Source organism: Thalassophryne amazonica, chromosome 7 (assembly GCF_902500255.1).
Source record: "Thalassophryne amazonica chromosome 7, fThaAma1.1, whole genome shotgun sequence".
Lineage (NCBI taxonomy): Eukaryota > Metazoa > Chordata > Actinopteri > Batrachoidiformes > Batrachoididae > Thalassophryne > Thalassophryne amazonica.
Genome location: NC_047109.1, coordinates 27,334,732 through 27,353,716, shown reverse-complemented (window position 1 = coordinate 27,353,716; position 18,985 = coordinate 27,334,732). Strand labels below are relative to the sequence as shown.

The 18,985-nt window shown below is 41.4% G+C and overlaps 1 long non-coding RNA gene across 1 annotated transcript; it reads right to left on the bottom strand.

The window, feature by feature from the left end:
• Nucleotides 1-5,548: 5,548 nt before the first annotated feature.
• Nucleotides 5,549-18,669, bottom strand: LOC117513242. Its single transcript, XR_004561506.1, has 3 exons — nt 18,660-18,669; nt 12,052-12,054; nt 5,549-5,664 (listed from the first exon to the last, which is right to left on the bottom strand). It is a non-coding gene; the product is annotated as an uncharacterized LOC117513242 (long non-coding RNA).
• Nucleotides 18,670-18,985: the final 316 nt, after the last annotated feature.

The window sequence follows — 18,985 nt, the reverse complement described above, 5'->3', positions numbered from 1 at the left end:
GATAACTAGGCCGATATCGGACCCGATCTTCCCCTTCTGACAATCTTAAGGACATCCGACAATCTTGATGATGCTAAAGATAATCTTAGCAGATATTCCTGCCGTGTGTGGTGTCTTAAGAGCGCTCTGATCTGCTTGGAAGAACGTCAGGGGCGCTCTGATCGCAAATCGGGGACAATGAACTTGTTGGATTGTCTTGGCCCGATATCGCAGTGTGTTGTGTCCACCGACCAAAAACGAGCATGCAGCCTGCTGAATGTGATGTGCAGCCAATCAGAAAGCGAGGTGACGGACGCAGGGAGCTGTTTTGATAAAATCAGAACAGCTGTTCTGACTTACCAGAGGCCCGGTGGTCGTGCTGTCTCCACTCCTTTAAAGAACGCCTTTTCTTTGTCTTTTTGTATTGTTTTTCCCTCTGTTTTAAATAGTCCACAAAGTATCTCAGTTTGTTTCCTCTGAAGTCACGTTTAATCTCGAGAGATTTTGAGAGATGTCCTATCTGACCTGGGAATGTTCGTGTGTGAAATCTGTTCATGTGTGGTGTGTTGTTTTTACCGTGTGGCTGAACACCACACACTGTACCACCAAAACTGTTAGATCTATGATTTTTATCTCCACGTTTGTGGTCTCTCAGGTTTTGGAAATCTACAGACAATTGTAAAATCCTGCCATGTGAACCAGGCTTAAGTTAGTTTGTTTGACACAAAGTCATGCCAGCAGTACCCAAGGTTCCTTCGACTGGACCTACTACCAAAGACATAGACATCTAGTTGTCCCCCTTGGTCCCTGGGTAGAGTCCAGGTCTTCCAACTAGACAGAAATGCAGGAAGCACCAGGACCCTAATGGCTTGGACTTCATTCTCCTGATTGTAATGAAGCTGTGATGAAAACAGTATCATCACAGTGCTGCATACAGTATTAGCTGGTTTTGTAGAGTTTGATGGCTGATGGGAGGAAGGACATGTACACAAAACTACTAATGGAACTAAGTTCATTCCCAGTACTAGAAATATCAACTGTAAGGGTATTCTGAGTTCAGTGGGTGATATTCATAGTGTTTCTTTAAGTCAACCTGTCAGACAGAATTGTTTTTAATACCCTCTTGCCCCCTTGCACTCCTACCCTGAACCAATAAAAACAACCAAAATACATTCCAGAGTCTTTGAATTACATCTACCACCTGGATGGAAAGTCAGTACATGTCATAGATCAAGTCAAATCAAGTCTTGGAGCATGTGCTGGTGTGGCACATCATTGCATCCACCACAGAATTGCCTTAGGTCCTCATAAAATAAATCATAAAACTGGTGCAATAATAATACACTAATATTGGGTACTGACTGTCATTAAATCAATCTCTTTTTGTCTGCAATTTCAGGTATGTGCAAAATCATTTTAGACATAACACGTGTACAGAAGCCAGTAAAAACTGGTGACATACATGAATGTGTGTTTACTGAATTACTTATGCATTTGTGGACATTCATCACCAAATGAGTGCTGCTTTTTGCAGTGGCTCTGTGGATGTCAGTCTAGTCAGGAGGTGGGCAAGAAATTTGAAGGGCAAAAATTAAGCCTATAGCAGGTGCACCATAACAGCCACAGGTGCTCAGCATCAAGTGTGGGTGCAATGGAATAGTCATCACAGAATTTTGGAACACAGCAATACTGTCAACTCCGATCACCGTACCTCCCTTGAAGCAGGATCTTCCTGGAAAAGATGCAATTCTTCAGCAATGCTCGTCCTTACATGAGTTGACAAATGCAGGATGATTTACAGTGGCTCAAGTATACCCATCATACAGTCTGGATCTTGCACCTAAGCTGTAAGATTTCATGAAGTGACAGAGTTACATGAATGACGCAGAGGTGCAAGGAGCTTTGCATCTCTGGTGCACAGACCCGATTTCTTCGCTAACTGGACACAAAAACCTGTTTGCCGTTGGCCTAAGAATTTTGGAAGGGAAGGTGACAATGTAGTAAAGTAGAGACACTGCCTGACAGAGAACATTTCAAGTTTAAAGAAGATACGCGATTCATCAGAGTATTTTGTTTGTTACTGAAATAATCATGTTGGAAGCAAAACTTTTCATCCAAACCTCATATATTAGCATTAAAAAATCATAACCCATTACTTCTGGGAGTATGAGGTGGTGCCACACATCGCTGTGCCCCACACACTATGGAACCACCCAGGATGCTAAGTGGCAAATAACCAAGTACACCACCTAACAGATGAAGCCAGATCATATTATTCATTCATAGTGTAAATGCAGTGAATGATACCTTAGTGAAAGAGAGGTTCTGCTTGCAGCATCACTCAATGATTGACAAGTGTCCCAGAGCAGAGACTCCTCTGATCTAAAGGGGCTTTGATGGACCCATAGAGACTAACAGGGATTGACATGACTATGTTGGTTCCCACAAATATCGTTCTGTGGTAAAAATGGCTCAGTGGTCCTTGAGTTTAAAAATGTCAGAGCTACTGGATCCTGGTTTCAGCATTCGGAGCTGAGTAACTATTCAAGGTATTCCAGTACTGGTGGTGTAGCTGGACCTCAATCATTTCTTCTGTGTAGATGCTGGAGACTTGCAGGATTGATAGAAGAGCCATGATCATTAATTCAGTCAAGATTATCATCTGCTCAGTTTTTGAGATTTGTAACATCAAAGTTGACATAATGGAATACGAGAAGGTTTGAAGACAGGGTTGGACTGTCTGTTTTGATGGATGGAGTAATATGCAGCAGTAGTGCAGACTACTGGACCTGAACCTGTCCTAACCTGACAGTCTTATAGTGCTGGATTATTTGAAAAAACAAAACCAAAGAAAAAAATAACTGACATTAGTGTGGCTGTCAGTATCTAGCACTTATTGGCAAAGCGGAACAGCAACAGAAGCAAGTACCATCAATAGAACAACAGAAAATAAAAGAAAAACAACACTGTTCCTGTTTGACATTGTGGAGCGTGTGCTGGAAAAATACACAGAGTGCTGCTGTAATTTGGCATGCATCTCAAAGAGCACAATAACACAATAATGTGGCTACAGAGTGTCATCTGTCAGAAAATATGTTGTGCTGGTGGAAGCAGTTCTCATTAACCTCTGACTGGCACTGTGGGAACGCAGAGCAACAGAGTGACTCAGCTTTAATATTAAAGGGACATCACCCGTCTGGTTGTTATTATGAAATAGTGTCCACATTTTTGGAAGCTCTCCTGAGCAACAGTGTTTTTAATAAAGCCTGACACTATTTCCTCTTGTGCACAATAGAAAGTGATTGACCAGCAGGCGTCCTGTACGTTCTGGTTTCTCAGGGTGCAGTGAAACAATTTTGAGGCAACAGCGACTCGTACTTTTTGCTTTAGGCTGTGATTCAAAAGTACATCACCTTACTTTACCTTTGACAGCTAACTTGCTGTATAATATGTAGATGTTTAATTTAGTGCAATTCTAAGATCCCCTTCACACATGGTACGAATAAATACAACACAGGGTGACTGATGAAAACATTGAGCTGATGGGCAGGCATGCACGATCCCGGTGCAACAGTTCGTGAGCATGACGGTGTCTTTCGAGCAGGAACACAGTGCGAGCAGCTGCACATCACACTGCTGATATGGAGAACAATAAAATAAAAACCAGCTGTATAATTAGTGAATATCACTGGGTTAATATAAATAATACATAAAAAGGGACACAATACAGAACCCCGCAGCTAAATAACCCTTAAAAAATAAGTCACTCATTGGATTCGAACCCGTAAGCACTGATTACCAGATGGAAACTTTACCACTGCGCTCCCACTGCTAGCCTGTAATCAGTGTGGAAAAATGCCTGAAACCAACAAAGACATGGAGGAGGTGCACTGTGTCCGGCCGCTGCAGCTCGGCACAAAGGCGAAAGATGTTTTATATATTACCAGGTGAGGACAGCAGGCAGAGACATGCACCTCACGAAGGAATGTTATAACTTCATGTTCTTCCAAACACGGAACGTGTTCTCAAGCCGTGACGTCCAGGAGCAGAGATCTTTACAGCCACGGCTGTGAGCAGACATGCCCCCCTAACCCTAAACCTATTCAGCGCCGAGACCAACATGTCACTCTCTGTTATGTGGTCATTCATTTTTGTTATTTGTTGTGTAATTGCATATGTAGGTATTGTCATAATCATTTATACAACTTGTTCTGGCAGTGGTTTCTGTGTTTGTAATGTGTGCACTGAGCCATCATCCAGCTGTCTGTGTTATAGTGGTGTTAGATGGTCGTGTGTGTCAGCTGGAATTTGCCCGTCACCTGCCGCAAGAAGGTTTGATGGGCTCTCACAGCGCACACTGTCTTTCAGCCACTGGTGTGCGCAAATAGTTGTAGCAACAGGTGTATGAGACGTTGGAGGCAGCTACGATTTTATATGTTTTGCATACGATTCCTGCCTCATGCGCACTTCATGTACAATTTGACCAAATTCGTAGTATGTGTGAAAGGGCCCTAAGGAAGATGTTCACAGTGTTCAATACTTCCACTATGTTTTTTTTCCTCTCTCTGTTGGGCTGTCATTGTTTACTATGTGTTAGCCATATCAGATTCCAAATGAATAATGGTAAAAACATTATCTAGGAGTGCTACTTCAGTGTAATTGTATGTATCTGTCACCAAGGTGTTCCATAAACATGGCACCACTGAAAATACTCTAGTATACATGCCAGGCCTGTATATAGGACGGTATTGCTCCCTCAAAACATGGACAACAAGATGTGGAGCATGCGCATAACTGGTGTAAGGAACTAATCAATGTCAGAGAAGAAGCTACAACTCTCCAAAACTTCACTGTTGCGTTTAGAAAAGTATAAAAGTGTGGGTCGCTCAGAAGAAGACGGTGGGATGCAGAATTTGATTACAGCTGTATATTGCAGATGCACCTGCTCTCGTTCTGCTCATCTCCAACAACTGCCCTGAAGCGCAGTAGACCAGCCTCTTTTATAGAAGTGAGCTGAGCCCTTTCTACTTGTCTCTCTCAGACACCATAGTCCTGCCCTGAAACTTTTTACTGAACCTTTGATTTTTTTATTTTACACGCACTGGTGCAGTAACCTGGTTTTCCTACCACAAGTTCAGTCTGTCCAGAGGTTTTATTGTCCTTTTTCATCTTGTTCCAGTCTCTGCTGCTGGAACAGTTTCCACAACCTGCAAAGGTACTGTTAGTGTCTCTGCAACCTCAGAATTCTCAGATTCCCTGTCAACTTGAGATTCATTTTTCTCTTGCAGACCAACATTCAAGTCAAAGAATAATCAGAAACAGAAAAAGCATCATCATCATTTATATCACGTCTTGAGTCACCCATTTCTGCCTTCCTCCCCAGTAGTTTCTAACCAGCACGGCTTGTCCTACAGCAAATTCTCTGAGTCTCCCCTTACTCTTGGAGTTTTTTATGCCAAATGATCTTGGAGTCTTTCAGAGAAGTTTGGCTTTACCAATGGCAACCTTTTAGGAATCTGTTGTTTCAAAACAACTCAGCTGGTGTTTTACCAGTTGTCGCCAGTGGCATGTTTCTGTACCCAAACAAGAAATTTGCAATACAACGATGTAGCAACTGACCACCAAGTGCTTTGCTTTTATTTAAAGAACACTTAAAATTTTGCACCAGCCATTCAGCCAATTCATCTGAGGCTCCAACGATGCTGTTTTTATATGTTTAACAGCATTCAATTTGATGAATGTCTCAAATTCAGTTGAGGTTAATAGCGGTCCATTAGCCATTGCTACCTCTTTTGGTAATCCATAAGCTGCAAACACGTTTCTCAAAACGTCAACGTCTTGCTCGTGGTAGTAGTCTGCATATGAACAATATCTGGCCATCTGGCATAAGCATCAATCAATACCAGAAACATTTGTCCCTTTGACTCTGAAAAATCCAAATGTATCCTCTCCCAGGGTCCTGAAGCCCATTTCCAAATGTGTACCAGTGGTTTCTCAGGAACACTACACTGGAATTTGCATATGTCACACTGATTAACTTCAAGTTCAATATCCACATCTAGTGAAGGCCACCATAACAGACTTCTAGCCAGAGACTTCATCTTTACCATACCCCAGTGGCTGTTGTGTAACTGCCAGTAACCTGTCTGTCAGAGAATCAGGAATGATTACTTGGAAACCCCAGAGTAAACACTCATTTTCCACTGTAGGATGAAATTTACGTCTCCAATACGGCTGAAGGTTTTCAGCCGACACGTTTCGGCCATCCTCACAAAACATACTGTTTTACTTTAGCCAGTGTAGGATCTTTCATAGTTTCCTTGGCAATCTGCTGGGCTGTGATCAGTAAGATGTCAATGTACAAAACCCGAAACACAGTACTTGACCCAGAATAATCTTCAACTTTGACAGGCAATCGTGACAACACTTTGGCATTTCCTTGTTGTTCAGATGGTTTGTACTTTATCTGTGATCAGCATAAATTTACGTCCAAAAAGGTAATCAGTGAACTTCATCACTCCAAAGATGAAGCCTAATGCCTCTTTTTCAATATGTGAATAGTTTTTCTCTGCTTTAGTTAGAATGCAAGAAGCAATGGGTTTCACACTACCATCTGACATTTTGTGAGAAATCACAGCACCCACCCCTTCAGGTGATGCGTCACATGTTATGATAAATGGCAGATCCGGATTGTAGTGCACTAAGAGTCAATTTGAAATCAGCTGTCTTTTAGCTTCTTCAAAAGCCCTGTCACACAAATCCCATTTAGCATCTTTATGTAGCAACACTGCCATTGGTGCTGTCACTGTTGACAAGTTTTGTATGAATTTCCCATAGTAACTTAATAAGGAATGACCTCAACTCTGTCACCTTAATAGGAGTCTTCACTTTGGAAATAGCCTTACATTTTTCCTTCACTGGGTGTATCCCCTCAGCATTGATGATGTTCCCCAAATATGACACTGTGCTGAAAAAAAAATCACACTTGTCACTGTTTACTCTCAGATTGTGAGTTTTCAGCATTTTTAGCACTTCTTCCAATTTTTTCATGTGCTCCTCGTGGTTCTTTCCCGTAATCAATATGTCATCTAAGTAACATATGACTCTGCCTAACCCTTGCAACACTTAATCCATTCGCTTTTGGAATATCGCAGGTGCACTCCCAACCCCATAAGGAAGCTTATTTACTTTGTATAAGCCTTTATGAGTGTTTATGGTCAAGAACTGTTTCGAATCATCATCCAATTCCATCTGTTGATACAGTTGGGACAGGTCTAACTTCATAAATCTGTCACCACCTGCTAGTTTTGTGAACAAATCCTGTGGTTTTGGAATGGGATATTTATTAACTTCCAAACATAGGTTGATTGATACCTTGTAATCCCCACAAATCGTAACAGAATTATTCACCTTGGGAATGTTCACGGTGGGTGAGGACTACTCACTCTAACTTACTGTGGTTATGACCCCTTTTTTTTTCCATTTTATTCAACTGCACTTCCACAGCATTCTTCATCGCGTAGGGCACAGGTTGAGGTTTGTAAAACTTTGGAACGGCCCCAGGTGCAACCTGCAGTTTGACTTTGATGCCTGTGACTTTCCCCAGGTTCTGACTAAACACCTCAGAGTACCTCCCACACAGTTCCTTAACACTTTCATGTGCCACTCTGTTCACAGAAGGCCAGTCTAACTGTAGTCTGTGAATCCAATCGCTTCCCAAGAGGGCAGGACCATCCATTCCCTTTACAGCATAAAATATCAGTGAATGAGTGTTGCAATGACAATTTATTGACACTTGAAAAAGACCTTTCACTTCCAAAGGTTGGTTATTGTATGGTTTTAGCTCACAGCTGGTTGGTACCAGTTTACACCCTGAAAATCTGCATCTGTACTTTTTTTCAGAAAGTATTCACACAGATGCCCCAGTGTCTAACTCCATTTTCAGATTCTTACAATTTACCTCAAGGCACACAAAATATGGTTTGTCATCACCATTTGTTTTAACTTCAACTAAATTCAAACCACTGTTCTTTTTACCTTTCTTTGTTTTACCCTGTGGTTCTGATTTCACTTTAACCTTAACCTTGATCTTTAGTGCTCTTAATGTCTGCAGCTGTAGGTCTGGTGCCCCCTGTGGTACAGATTTGGAGTTGATGAGGTCAGTGCATTGTGTCGTTATCATCTCCGCCTCTCGCTGGGTGTCGTCTCTCTTGTGTGCAGCGTTTTCTTGATATGACTCAGGGTGCACCAACCTCTCCTTTCGTGGACCGTCCTACACGGGCTCCTCCTCTGACAAGCTGTCAGTCAGGGCAGGTCCTGTCATCTGCTCCACGCCTCCTTCACCTCATTCGGTCAGCGATAGATGTTTGGCATTCAGCTGTCTGGCTCCACCATTCTTTGCTGAAGTTCCTGTCATTTTAGGTTGTGTTTTCAAACTTCAAATATCCTCGGTACTGTACAATTTTTTAAATGACAGTCCTCTGGTGTGTGTCCACTTCTCTCACAGAGCTGGCTTTGTTTTTCTCATTTAAAAACAAATTTCTTGTTGCCGGTTCTGTTGGACCAATTTACTGCGTTCTGTTCAGTCATCTCAAAAACCAGGCTAATCTTGTGAGCCTCGGTGAGGGATAATTCTTTCGTCTGAGCAGGAGTTCACATAATTTTTCATTTTTCACATGACAAATGAATCTGTCTTTCAGCGTTTCACTCAGAAAAGTCCCAAATTGACAAGTTGCTGCCAATTTGAGCAAACCTGCCACAAAGTCACTGAGTGATTCGTCCATTCTTTGCTTTCTGGTGTAGAATTCATATCTCTCTGCAATGCAATCATCTTTAACACATAATGCTTTCTCAATAAGTCAAATATTTTTTTTTTCATCTCACATTCAGCTGGCTTTATCGGCTCCGTCAAGTCAGGCAGCCAAGTGTGTGTTGTCCGACCGACTGCTTTTGACTGTTTATCTTCCATTACCAAGCCATTCGCCAGGAAGAATGGCTCCAATCTGTCAATGTATTCTTTGAAGCTTTTGTCCTCTGCTTCGAAACGTAACTCCATTCCTCCGCTAAATAAACATTGCGCCATGTTCAGTTTTACCGCTGCAGGTGCCTCTTTATCCATTTGCATGTCTTTTTCCAAGCTTTAATCCTCTCCGTTCCTCCGCTGAATAAACTTTGCACCATGTTTGGTTTTAGCGCTGCAGGTGCCTCTTTATCCATTTGCATGTCTTTTTCCAAGCTTTAATCCTCTCTCGTTGCCAATTCTTTTCTGTTATGTTTTTCTGCCATCCTTCGGTCTCAGAAGACCATCATGGAAATACACCTGGTAAGGGTCCATATGGTGTCAACTGGAGCTGAACCAGCTCCTGGTATGGCTGTAGAGACCAATACAGGAGTGGCAGTTTCTGCCACAGTGGCTGCACTTGAAGGTTGGCGGATCACTGGGGTGCGTAGCCTGGTGGAGCTTGCAACGAGCACGCTTGTCATTGGCTGCCTGCTGGAGTTTAGTTTTGCCAGTTTCGAGACCCTGGTACAGCTCCTTCCTCCACTTGTTTCTATCTGCGGCAACTTGCTCCCAGTTGTTGGGGTCTAACTTGAGCACCTTCATGTCTCGTTGCATGCATCCTTGAAATGCAGATTGGGCATCCCTACACACAGCTGCCACACCTCATGTGAAAAACCAAAGATCGTTTTCAGGAGTGATATGTTACTAGTTGGTCCATTTGAATAGCCCCCTGGGTGCTCCAATGAGTACATACTATTAGTACATACTCAGTGCGCCCTGCGCCATTACGCACAGCGATCAGTGAAAGCAGGAGCACACGGAGAGCCTCTGATGACAATCTCACATGCTCAAACAAAGAGTGTGTTACTATCAGGATTGCGCCACAAGTCTGCATGTGAATGTTACTGGATAACTCTGTTGCTTTCTCTGCGTAAAGCACTGTTTACCATATCAATGGACAACAAAACGCATAGACCATTTTGTATATATTGTTCAAAATGTGCATTTGTCTTTATTGTTTGAACCTTTTTGTTGTACAGTTTTTCACACAAGACCTAAATTACCTTTATAAAGTGTCAAAACAGTTGTTTATTATAGTTTGCTGTGTGTTTTGAATAAATGTGTGTGGAAAAATATTTATATATATATATATATGTGTGTGTGTGTGTGTGTTTGTTGTGTTTTAAGTGTAATAAAGGTTTACAATCAAAAATAGGCAAGGAAAAAATAAAGCAAAAAATAATTAAATAATTATAATTAGGGTTAAAGGGGAAGGCGTTAAAAAGCTTTGCTTCTGCCTATACCCTTTCAGGCACACGGATGCATTGTCAATCCATTTTCTTTTTCGTTGTAAAGTTTGTTTGTTGTTGTTTTTGACTGTGTGTGCTGTGTGCTGAATAAATTTATTAATTTTGTAATATAATTATGAAATATGAGTTTATAAATAAAATGCACATTATTTCAATCCCAGCCAATTAAATTTGGCTGTAATCTGATGAATCATTTGTATTTTAGAGCATATTGGGAAAATACTGAGAAACATTTTCCAAGGTCTCATATATATATATATATATATATATATATATATATATATATATATATATATATATATATATATATATATATATATAAATGGCTACTTTTGTCTTTCTGTCTGTCCGGAATAGGCTCTAAAACTACAAAAGGTGAACTCCCCAAAGTTACATATTCTGAACCACCATGGCATGGGCTACAACCTGGTACTATTTTCAAACAAAAAAATTAATATTAAGACAACAATATTAACAATAATCTGATACATACAGCTGAACCCCAAAGTTACATATTCTGAACCACCATGACATGGGCTACAACCTGGTACTATTTTCAAACTGGCCCTATGCATATAGGCAGGAGCTCAGTAGCCTGCCTACTGCTATAAACAGAGCCCAGACTCCTGGGCTATCTGCTGCTGGCTGCTGGCTAGCACACATAGCGTGGGTGTGCATGCCAGCTTGGTTGTATAACCAAGCAGATTCAAATATCCACCTTGATATGAATGCATCCTTTCTCTGCACATGCTGCACGTGGGTGCTACAAACCTGTTTGACTCTCCTTGAAAAGATTTGAACAACTCTACAAACTTTAGTGTTTTCAGACCTGTTTACTGACTAATCATATACTGAACATTTTGATTGTAAGAATATAAATACACAATTCAATACAAAGTAACTTTCTTCCATGTGCTTTTTTATCCCCATACTCCCCTTTACCAATATTACACCCATGATATTTGACACCATGTGTGAATGAGTAGATATGCCATCCTACTTAAAAATAGTCCTTAAATCTGGTTTAATCATTATGGCAATATGTACCCTCAAATTGAGATTTTTCTGTACCTAATGGCCAATACTGCGTTATGTTTATCAACTTCAAAATAAATACAGGGTAAACTCTTCATAATGCTGTCCCCAGGAACAAGGATTTAGACCTGCAGATGAGGTGCCAGCTCAGAGATGTAGATGGGTTCTCCCCATGCCAGGCATTGGTGGCTGAGAAGGGGTGGGGGTGGCTGGGTCAATCCACATGAATTTTGATAAAACTTATACACAATCACTATGATATAATACTTATCCTAATACAGCCTTTTCCTTCTTGGAATGAAGGTTTTCACTCTTAGCAGAGAGCTTTCAACCACAGGCTGTAAATTAAACTTTAAAAGTTTACTGGCTAAAATATCAAGCTTTGTCTTTTCTTGCAATTTGTACATGTATTTCTAAACATTTGCACATTTTCTAAAAATAAAGGTGTCGAGTGTACATGAAGTGTATCACTTGCCTAGCGTTGATCATAATGTATCAGGCAAACGCATGTTTTCTGTATCACAATGACACTCTGCAGATCATTTGAAAAAGTGATGTAGTTCTAACTGCTGATGGGGCAGCACCCTTTCAGTCAGCCAGTAAGCGGGCATAAAGCCTGTGTTCTCCAATGGCGCGTTGTATATAGGCTGCTCATTATGATGTCATAAATTAAATTTAGTTATTTATCAACTCTTCACAACCTGCTGTCCTATTATAATAGTGCACTAGCTTTGCGGTTGATCTAATAGTTTTGGTATGTTGATGTTTCATGGCTCAAACTGTTTTTAGTGGTCAAACCTCTTTTTTACAATTGAAAATATTGTTTGTTCTCTAAATATACCAATGAATGCATAACTTTAAGAAATATGCAAGGCAACATTTACACCATTTAAAGATGGAATGCCTCAAAGTGTGCAAAAAGAAACCACTACTTTTGCTGATAATGTGGCTGGCCTGAATATGGCAGAACCTGCGATCTTAGTTAGTCAGATGCTCCAGAGTTGGTAACCCCAATCAGCTGTATATCCACTTTCCTGACAGAAGGACAAGGAACATTGTCTACCAAGAGGCTCTTCAGAACTATTGGTCAGTAAAAGCTACATTTAAATATATATATTCAACATCTCAAATCCAAAATTAACATTTTCTTAAAAGCCATTTTATTTTTTGTAGCATTCTTATAAACTAGATTTGCAATGTATCAACAATTATAAAGGTCATAACATCAATTCTGATTAATTATTATGAGCATACTTGATCTGTAATATAAAATGGTAAATGGACTGCATTTACATAGCGCTTTTCCATCTGAATCAGATGCTCAAAGCGCTTTACAATTATGCCTCACATTCACCCCGATGTCAGGGTGCTGCCATACAAGGCGCTCAATACACACGGATTGAAATAGGGGATTAAAGGCCTTGCCCAAGGGCCCTTAGTGATTTTCCAGTCAGGTGGGGATTTGAACCCTTCTGGGCTCAAGCCCAACACCTTAACCATTAGACCATCACCTCCTGTCTGAAGTCTGAAGAACTTCATTGTTGTTTCTTACATGCAGCAAAATTCAGTTTTCTCTCTTGGTTTGGGGATTCCACCTATTTTGGGTTTTTATTTCAAATCTTTGCCTATTCAGACTACATATATACTTATAAGATATCTACAATTATGACAAGATATAAACTTTGGAATATTTTGTAGATTATATCTTAAACAGGTTAACCTGGGCAACGCCGGGTACCCCAGCTAGTATATATATATATATATATATATATATATATATATATATATATATATATATATATATATATATATATATATATATATATACAGTGAGGAAAATAAGTATTTGAATTATTGAGTAATTATTGAGCATGTCCACTGTGAGAGACATAATCTTAAAAAAAATCCGGAAATCACAATGTATGATTTTTTAAATAATTTATTTGTATGTTACTGCCGCAAATAAGTATTTGATCCCCTACCAACCAGCAAGAATTCTGGCTCACACAGACCTGCTAATTTTTGTTTAAGAAGCTCTCTTATTCTGCACTCTTTACCTGTATTAATTGCACCTGTTTGAACTTGTTACCTGTATAAAAGACACCTGTTCACACACTCAATCAATCACACTCAAACCTGTCCACCATAGCCAAGACCAAAGAACTGTCTAAGCACACCAGGGACAAAACTGTATACCTGCACAAGGCTGGGATGGACTACAGGACAACAGGCAAGCAGTTTGGTCGAAGACAACTGTTGTGATTATTTATTAGAAAGTGGAAGCAACATAAAATGACTGTCAATCTCCCTCAGTCTGGGATTCCATGTAAGATCTCACTTTGTGGGATAAGGATGATTCTGAGAAAGCTCAGAACTACGCAGGAGGACCTGGTCAATGACCTGAAGAAAGCTGGGACCACAGTCACAAAGATTACATTAGTAACACATGATGCTATGATGGTTTAAAATCCTGCAGAGCAGCAAGGTCCCCTTGCTCAAGCCAGTACATGTCCAGGCCCGTTTAAAGTTCACCAGTGACCATCTGGATGATACAGAGGAGGCATGGGAGAAGGTCATGTGGTCAGATGAGACCAGAATAGAGCTTTTTAGAATCAACTCCACTTACCATGTTTAGAGGATGAGAACAACCCCAAGAAACCATCCTAACCATGAAGCATGGGGGTGTAAACATCATACTCTGGGGGTGCTCTTCTGCAAAGGGGACAGGATGACTGCACCGTATTGAAGGGAGGATGGATGGGGTCATGTATTGCGAGATTTTGGCAAACAACCTCCTTCCCTCAGTAAGAGCATTGAAGATGGGTCATGGCTGGGTCTTCCAGCATGACAATGACCCCAAACACACAGCCAGGGCAACTAAGGAGGGGCTCCGTAAGAAGCATTTCAAGGTCCTGGAGTGGCCTGGCCAGTCTCCAGACCTGAACTCAATAGAAAATCTTTGGAGGGAGCTGAAACTCCAAACCTGAAAGATCTAGAGAAGATCCGTGTGGAGGAGTGGACCAAAATCCTTGCTGCAGTGTGTGCAAACCTGGTGAAAACCTACAGGAAACGTTTGACTTCCGTAATTGCAAACAAAGGCTACTGTACCAAATATTGATTTTCACAGGTGTTGACATACTTATTTGCAGCAGTAACATACAAATAAATTATTAAAAAAATCAGATGTTGTGATTTCCGGTTTGTTTTTTTTAGATTATGTCTCTCACAGTGGACATGCACCTAAGATGAAAATTTCACACCCCTCCATGATTTCTAAGTAGGAGAACTTGCAAAATCACAGGGTGTTCAAATACTTATTTCCTCACTATATATATATATATATATATATATATATATATATATATATATATATATATATATATATATATATATGTGTGTGTGCAGGGGTGGTGGCCAAGGGGTTAATGCGCTTGGTTTCAGTGCAGAAGGTTCAAATCCCATCCCTGCCACATTTCTCCATGTAATGTGGAGTTGTGTCAGGAAGGGCATCCTGCGGAAAACCTGTGCCAATTCAACATGCAGATCCACCTTTGATTTACTGTGGTGACCCTGAGTGCAAAACAAGGGAGCAGCCAAAGGGACCTATTTTACACGTGTGTGTGTGTGTTATCCAGTTGCAGTTTATAATTGGTACATTCTACCATTATGTTACAGAACTGAATCCTTATGTTCCTAAAGTTATAGTCTTTATATAATATGTTGTATAACTGGCAGGCCCTGACATCACACCACAAATTGTGCCTGAGCATTGTGAGCAACAGGATTTATGATGTGCTTAAAAATTACATACTTGTAGTGGTCGAGTGCAGGGACTGCCTCAACACAGTCATTCTTGTTGGATTTAATCTTTCACGTGTATTCAAAAACTCGCATCACATGACACAATGCTAAAATGCTAGCACTACTATTAACTGTGTGTCTCCACTGACAGCAATGGGATTTAAAATGTGCTCAAAAAATTTTGATTTGAAAATATGTTACTCCACAGGTTTAGGTAATTTTGTGTTGCCAGAAAAAAAAATGACATTCTAGCTATGTGGTTTTCCAGTCTTTTGCCAGATAGACTAACATATTATAGACACAAAGATTTGGGTGTGACAGAATTATCATATGGATGGCAGGATAACTGATGCAGTGCAAAAGCCCAGAGAAAGCGGGTGCATTTTTGAGTCAGGCCATGCCTGTACTCTGACTCTAAACCAGTTTACACTTGTGGAACACTTTTGTTTTGTACTTTGCTTTTGGTCTGTTGATTTCACAGCAGAAAAATACAGTAAATTTAGTTTCTATTCATATTAATTGTGATGTTTTCAAAAAGTTAATTAGAACATTTTAGTTATGCAGGTCCACACCTTCTGGTGCTTAAATGCATTTTTGTGGGTGTTCATGAATTAACAACCAGTGCTCAGTCATATGACATATGTTCATCTAATTACACACCAGCCTAACTGGCAGCAATACAACTGGTTGTAAAGTTGTTTACCATCTTTTCAAACAGCATCAGCGACCTTAAGCTTCTGAACATCTCACAAACCAGCTGCACATCTGTTGATGTCATTTTGAAATGTCACTTTCCTTGCAAACACTACATCGTCTCCCTGTCTAGATCTTCTTTTCACACATTATCACTCTCACTTGTCAGACCTCTATGTCATATATTATAATGTGGACACGAAGCCCACAGTGATACACACACTTGATGGAAGATGCCATCTCTGCCTTTCAACCTCGCATCTCACTGCAGTTACGTTTGATGAATAGTAGGTTTGACATACAGTTCTTCTGATCTCATTTGGATGGTAGTCTGCAGCTACCAAACCCAGAGCCATTACACGTTTGATACACAAGCATGTGTGTACTCCAGTGCCTTTCGACAAGCACCCAAACATATTAGACTCCTAATTTGTATCACTCAATGTCTAATTTAGGCCATCCTAATCCGACTTCACACATTAACTCACCTCATCTCTTGCCTTCATGTCTCCAGAGAGCTGCTGCTTTGCTACAGATGGGAAAAAGTGGCAGGTCAGGAATGTATCCAGGGACACTTTCAAGTCAGACTGGGAAACAGAGCTGGCGGTAAAACCCCGTTGTTATGATGACAACAGCAAGCTGTGGATGAAGTTAATGGCTGGTTTTGTGTTAGCAGACACTCTCTTATCACTCATAAAGTGAATTCCACCTCCTTACATACTCCCATTTGTGTGATAACAGTCATAAAGCTCAGTGACGGCCCTGTGGATGGGATGAAATGTAGTGAATCCTGGTATCATTCTCCAGAGTTTCCTCATCTCCACCGCCCACATGGCCAAAGAGATTACAGAGCATCAGAACAGATGTCTGCTTGACTTCACTTTCCTCACACAGCAGTACTGGCCACAGATATTCTTCATGACAGTGGTCCAGAACTGAGACCATGACTGAACTGCACAGAGTTTGGCTGGAAAGCAGAAAGTTGATGTGTTTGTGTAGGAGGACAGTGTCAACCCAATGTGAATGAAATGTTAGTCAGCTCTATAAACATTTGGAATTGACAATTATTATTTTAGCTGTTGTCACAAGGTTGTGGTCAAGCAGGTACTTCATGTGTGTCGTTTCTTTATTTTCCATATTTATTGTCCATTTCCTTCTCCCTCTGAGTTGTAATATCATCAGCTCATAGTGAATGGGTTTCCAGAGTTATGTTTTCTCACAAAGCACTGAACTAATTTCTTTGTGTTGTTTCGCTTTCCACGGTGCATGGTGTGGGTCCAGTTTTCATTCCTCTGTGGTTCTAACTACAACAAATAACTAACAAAAAAAAATGTTGCCTGTGGGTCCCATTGCCACACAGTGTCCTCGGAGAGGACCTGTGGTGAGAGGACAGATAGCTTGAGGGTTTGCACTGCGCAGTGCCCAGAGGCCCAGTATACCCTCAGAGAACCAGACCAGCCACAACATGCAGAGGTGCAGAAACTGAATGCCCTGCAAGAGCAAACCAGGCCTGCAAACCCAAAGCATAAGGCGCTCCGATGCGCTTACCGTGTCTGCGGGCTCGGTAAACCCCCTGTCTGCTGTGTGGAGCTGCGGCCAACTCCGGCAGTAGGTCCAGAGACTACACTCGCTGTTTTGATGCGGAGCGCTCTGGCAGCCCGCAAGGATAGACTTCATGCGGAAAAATCCACAGCACCGCAGGGTTTCAGATCTATGATTTTTTTATCTCCATGTATACTCAACAAAAACATAAATGCAACACTTTTGGTTTTGCTCCCATTTTGTATGACATGAACTCAAAGATCTAAAACTTTTTCCACATAAACAGTATCACCATTTCCCTCAAATATTGTTCACAAACCAGTCTAAATCTGTGATAGTGAGCACTTCTCCTTTGCTGAGATAATCCATCCCACCTCACAGGTGTGCCATATCAAGATGCTGATTAGACACCATGATTAGTGCACAGGTGTGCCTTAGACTGTCAACAATAAAAGGCCACTCTGAAAGGTGCAGTTTTGTTTTATTGGGGGGGATACCACTCAGTATCTGGTGTGACCACCATTTGCCTCATGCAGTGCAACACATCTTCACATAGAGTTGATCAGGTTGTCAATTGTGGCCTGTGGAATGTTGGTCCACTCCTCTTCAATGGCTGTGCGAAGTTGCTGGATATTGCCAGGAACTGGTACACGCTGTCGTATACGCCGGTCCAGAGCATCCCAAACATGCTCAATGGGTGACATGTCCGGTGAGTATGCCGGCCATGAAAGAACTGGGACATTTTCAGCTTCCAAGAATTGTGTACAGATCCTTGCAACATGGGGCCGTGCATTATCCTGCTGCAACATGAGGTGATGTTCTTGGATGTATGGCACAACAATGGGCCTCAGGATCTCATCACGGTATCTCTGTGCATTCAAAATGCCATCAATAAAATGCACCTGTGTTCTTTGTCCATAACAGATGCCTGCCCATACCATAACCCCACCGCCACCATGGGCCACTCGATCCACAACATTGACATCAGAAAACCACTTACCCACACGACGCCACACACGCTGTCTGCCATCTGCCCTGAACAGTGTGAACCGGGATTCATCCATGAAGAGAACACCTCTCCAACGTGCCAAACGCCAGCGAATGTGAGCATTTGCCCACTCAAGTCGGTTACGACGACGAACTGGAATCAGGTCGAGACCCCGATGAGGACGACGAGCATGCAGATGAGCTTCCCTGAGACGGTTTCTGACAGTTTGTGCAGAAATTCTTTGGTTATGCAGACCGATTGTTTCAGCAGCTGTCCGAGTGGCTGGTCTCAGACGATCTTGGAGGTGAACATGCTGGATGTGGAGGTCCTGGGCTGGTGTGGTTACACGTGGTCTGCGGTTGTGAGGCTGGTTGGATGTACTGCCAAATTCTCTGAAACGCCTTTGGAGACGGCTTATGGTAGAGAAATGAACATTCAATACACAAGCAACAGCTCTGGTTGACATTCCTGCTGTCAGCACGCTCCCTCAAATCTTGCGACATCTGTGGCATTGTGCTGTGTGATAAAACTGCACCTTTCAGAGTGGCCTTTTATTGTGGACAGTCTAAGGCACACCTGTGCACTAATCATGGTGTCTAATCAGCATCTTGATATGGCACACCTGTGAGGTGGGAT